Genomic DNA, 5,584 nt, shown 5'->3' with positions numbered 1-5,584 from the left:
TTGTTGTTGTTGTTGTTGTTGTTGTTGTTGTTGTTGTTGTTGTTGTTGTTTTGAGACAGAGTCTTGCTCTGTTGCCCAAGCTGGAGGGCACTGGCACCATCACGGCTCGCTGCAGCCTCAAACTTCTGAGATCCAGCAATCCTCCTGCCTCAGTCTCCTGAGAAACTGGGACTCCAGGTGTGTACCATCACACCTGACTAATTGAAAAATGTTTTATAGAGACAGGCTCTCACTATGTTGCCTTGGCTGGCCTCAAACTCCTGGGCTCAAACAGTCCTCTGCCTTGGCCTCCCAAAGTGCTGGGATTACAAGTGTGAGCCACCACACCTGGCCCACACTTTCCTTTAAAATCCCCTAACCTCCAAGCCTTTGGGGAGACTGATTTGAGTAATAACTTCAGTTCTTCCACATGGCTGGCCTTGCATTAATTAAACTCTTGCTTTACTGCAATACTATGGTCTCAGTGAATTGGTTCTGTATGCACAGCAGGAAAAATGCATCAGGCAATTACAGACCAAGGGAGAAAACAACCATTTCAGTGGAAGCAGCAAGGACAGAAGACAGTCAGTGACCAGAAAACACATTCCTCTTTATGTCAAGATGCTCCATAGCCTCCAAAAGGCGGATGGAATTCACGGAAAAACGAAGAAGGCTGAGCATTAAACTGGAAGTCAAACTGAGTTGGTTCCAACAGATAAGATTAAGTATGCTGATACCACAAGGAACTATGGGCAGGAAAACTAAGTTTAATTCAGATGTATGTATAGCATCACTCTCTCCCTCTCTCTGTAATACACACACACACACACACACTCACACACTGTTCTGTTTCTCTGGAGAACCCTGAACTTATACAGGTACTGTACTATCATCTACCCTTTGAAGGTCCCTTTGTATGGTAATGGGGAGGACTTGTAGGTTCTGGAGCAGGGGAGCAACATGATGGAAGCTGAGTTTAAGAAAACAGCGCTTGATCACTGATCATCAGAGAAGTGCAAATCAAAACTACAATAAGATATCATCTCAGTCCAGTTAACATGCTTTACATTACAAAAGACAGGCAATAACAAATGCTGGCAAGAATGCAGAGAAAAAGAATAGAACTACCATTTGATGCAGCAATCCCACTATTGGGTATCTATCCACCCAGAGGAAAAGAATAATTATATGAACAAGACACTTGCACATGCATGTTTATAGTAGCACAACTCACAATTGCAAAAATATGGAACAGCCCAAATACCCATCAATCAATGAGTGGATATATATATATACACACACACACACACATACACCACAATTTCTTTATCCACTCATTTATTAATAAAGTTACTTTTTATGGCTGTGTAGTATTCCATTATATATATGTATATGTACTTTTTATGGCTGAGTAGTGTGATATAAAAGGAACCAAATAATGGCATTTGCAGCAACCTGGATGGAATTGGAGATCATTATTCTCAATGAAGTAACTCAGGAATGGAAAACCAAGCAGTGTATGTTCTCACTCATAAGTGGGAGATAAGCAATGAGGATACAAAGGCATAACAATGATACAATGGACTTTGAGGACTCAGGGAGGGAGACGGATGGGAGTGGAGTGAGGGATAAGACTACAAATTGCATACAGTGTATACTGCTCTAGTGATGGGTGCGCCAAAATCTCAGAAATTACCACTAAAGAACTTAATCGTGTAACCAAATACCACCTGTTCCCCAAAAACCTATGGAAATAAAAAATAAAAATAAAATAAACAATAAAGAATGTGGAGTAAAGGGAAGCCTCGTACACTCTTGATGATAATGTAAATTATTACAACCACTATAGAGGACAGTTTGAAGGTTCCTCAAAAAGCTAAACATTTAGCTACCACATGATCCAGCAATCCCACTGTTGGGTACATCCCCAAAAGAAAGGAAATCAGCATATCAAAGAGAAATCTGCACTCACTCCTATGTTTGTTGCAGCGCTGTGGACAATATCTAAGATTTGGAAGCAACCCAAGTGTCCATCAACAGATGAATAGATAAAGAAAATGAGATTCATATACACAACAGATCACTATTCAGCCATAAGATCCAGCCATTTGCAACAAAGTGGATGGAACTGGAGATTATTATGTTAAGTGAAATAAGCCAGGCACAGAAAGACAAACAATGCATGTTCTCACTTATTTGTAAGATCTGAAAATCAAAACAAGTGAACTCATGAACATAGAGAATAGAAGGATAGTTACCAGAGGCTATGAAGGACAGTGCGGGCCTGGGGGGAGGCAGGGATGGTTAATGCGTACAAAAAACAGAAAGAATGAATAAGACCTACTATTCGATAGTATAACAGGGTGACTATAGTCAATAATAACTGTATATTTTAGAATTACTTAAAGAAGGTAATTGGATTATTTGCAACTCAAAGGATAAATGCTTGAGAGGATAAATTTAAAAAGCAAAACAAAATTTGTAGAATGAACGTCACAGGACTGATTGAGAGAAGGTAGAGGAATCACACTGACACATTTGTAGCAATGAAGATTTGAGTTGATGTAACATTGCATTAGGGAGGCAGACATAGAAATGCAGGAAAAGGAATGCAGGTCAGATCTTAAAATGTGTATGTGATGGAAAGAGGTTTGATTTGCATTCCTCAGGGAAAAATCATGAGGTAGATTAAAAAGTAACCAATGCCTGACAGAGGGATGAATGATGAGGTTCTGATCCCATTTACCTGTGTGAACTTTCCACCTTGTGAATCAATCACTTGTATCCCAATAAAGTCAGTCTTTGTAAAGAAGGTGTGTGTGCTGTGGGTACGGTGGACGGTAAACGTTTAACTGGCTCTTTGGAGTAAAAAGCTAGCTCAGGTTTGTTATGTGTGCCAATTTCCATGGTAAAAACAATCTCACCATGGCAATTTCAAACTACCACCACGATGTCACTAAATGCACAGCTGGAAAGAGTTGTATAGAAGTCTAGTGTAGTATTTCCACTATACAGATACAATAGATAGAAACAGCCTCAAGAGTACCGGTAAGGTAGTTAGGAAGCAGTAAGATTTGACTGTTTATTACCTTTGTTTGAATGTAAGTTAATGCTATGTTCAATAACCAGCTCACGAAATTTCTGAAAATTTAAAATAAGCCATTAGTTGCTGATTCCAGCACACTACTGCATATATCCTCTGTGTTACAACTCCTTTCTATAACGGTGTGAGTGTGTTTGTGTGTGAATATTGAGGGGGAGAGTTTAAAAAGTGTCATTTAAAAGAAGGGTATTCATTCTCATAAAATGTCCCTGCCCTTTTTAACAAGAAGAAAAAGCTATATATGATGTCTATGTAAGGCACACTCAAATAAACGTAATATTTGAATGAGACATTTATATGTGAGAGGCTGTTTCACAATTACCTCTTCTAAAGGCTCTCCTTTGCCACATATTCTATCTTTAGGGAACCAGGGATCCCCATTGAAACCAGTAGATGCCCTGAGACTATGAACCTAGACTTTACAGATAAAAATCATTGGTCTGGTCACATACAGAAGTTGACTGGTGATTTTTTCCCATTAACCATCCTGATATTTCAAGATGCTTGATTGCCAAAACCTGGAAAATCATTTCTGAGATAAGAACAGATATTCAGCAGTTTTGGAGATGGAAGCAATGCCAAAGATGGGACTATTTTTTCTTATTGTTTTAGATGTAAACATCAAAAAAAAAAAAAAAAAAAAGAAAGAAAGAAACAGGATGCACACTTAGTCCCTACCTTTACATGTGTTTGTCTCTCTCTCTCTAGCCATCTTCTCCTCCTTCCCAGAGCCCAGGGCTGTGCTTTGGGAGCCGAATTAGAAGCAGCTGTGGAGTGGTGCTGCCTAAGGACAAAAGAGAAATTACTGGAGACGATATAATAGATGAATGGAGTCATGTGAAACAGGGGAGGCATGGAAACGAGCACGTGTGGTCAGTACTGCTGGAGAACCCAGGTCAGAGAGCAGAGGGCAGCTTGATGGATGTGGATAGCTCGTGAACCTTGCCCCTTGTATGTCAGGCCAGGCACTCTGTTAGTGAAAGCAACGTAGAGGAGTTGTTTCTCCCACATCAATTGCAGGTTAGATTAGTATTCCAAATCAGTGTTTCTTATTTTTAAAAAAACTATACAATGTGCTATGGTTTGATTGTATTCCCTCCAAAATTCAGGTGTTGCCAATGTGATGGTACTATTTGAATAATTCTTATTTGAAATACTTGGGACCAGAAGTGTTTCAGATTTCAGATTTTTTTTTTCCAGTTTTTGAGTATTTGCATGATACTGGTTGAACATCCCTAACCTGAAAATTTGAAGTCCAAAGTGCTCCACTCAACATTTCCTTTGAGCATTCTGTTGGAGCTCAAAATGTTTTGGCTTTTGGAGCATTTCAGATTTCAGATTTTCAGATTGCAGATGCCTGTATTAAAAGGTGAAACTTTTAAGAGGTGATTAGGCCATAAGGGCTCCTCCCTCAGGAATATGATTAAGGCCCTTATATGAGACAATTCACATTGGCTTCAGCTCTCTTGCCCTTCCCCCTTCCAAAATGTGAGGGCACAGCATCTCTCCGTTTTTGGAGGACACAGCACCAAAGTACCATCGTGGAAGCAGAGACTGGGCCTTTACCAGCTGGCACCTTGATCTTGGACTTCACAGTCCCCAGAACTGTACAAAATAACTTTCTGTTCTTTATAAGTTACCCAGTCTAAAGTATTTTGTTATAGCAGCACAAAGAGCCTAAGATACCATGCTTATTTAACTTTTCATTTTGGACTAGTTTTAGCCTTTCAAAGAAGTTAGAAAAATAGTACATAGAGCTCTTTACCAAACTTCTCTTAATATTAACCACTTACATGACCATAGTGCAATTATCAAAACCAGGAAAAGAACACTGATAGAAATACGTTTTAGTTTCATCCAACCTATAACAGCTTCTCAGTCTTTCTTTGCTGCAGCATTTTTCTAGAGCTGCTATAACAAGTAACAACAAACAGGGTGGCTTAAAACAACAAGAATGTATTGTCTCACAGTTCTAGGGGCCAGAAGTCCAAAATCAAAATGTTGGCAGGGCTGTGCTGTCTCTGAATTCTGTAGAGGATAATCCTTCCTTGCTTCTTCAAAGCTTCCTGGGCTTGCAGCTACATCACTCCAATCTCTGCCTCTGTTGTCACAGGGCAGTCTCCCTGTGTGTCTTTGCCTTCACATGGCTATCTTCTCATAAGGACACTAGCCATATTGGACTAGAGGCCACCCTAAACAGCATGATCTCATCTTTTAAAATCAATATATATTTATACACATATATATGTATATATCTAATTTTTTAAATGTAACAAGAAATTTACCGTCTTAATTTTTCAGTGTGCAGTTCAGTAGCATTAAGTATATTTACATAGTAGTGAAACAGATTTCCAGGACTTTGTCGTCTTGCAAATTTGAAACTCTATACCCATGAAACAACAACTCGTCTTTACTCTCTCGCCTCAGCCCCTGGTAACCTCCGTTTTCCTTTCTGTTTCTATAAATTCGACTACTTCAGTTGCACATAAGTAGAATCATGTA

Source organism: Piliocolobus tephrosceles, chromosome 18, assembly GCF_002776525.5.
Source record: "Piliocolobus tephrosceles isolate RC106 chromosome 18, ASM277652v3, whole genome shotgun sequence".
In the NCBI taxonomy this organism is placed as follows: Eukaryota; Metazoa; Chordata; class Mammalia; order Primates; family Cercopithecidae; genus Piliocolobus; species Piliocolobus tephrosceles.
This window is presented reverse-complemented; position numbering follows the sequence as displayed.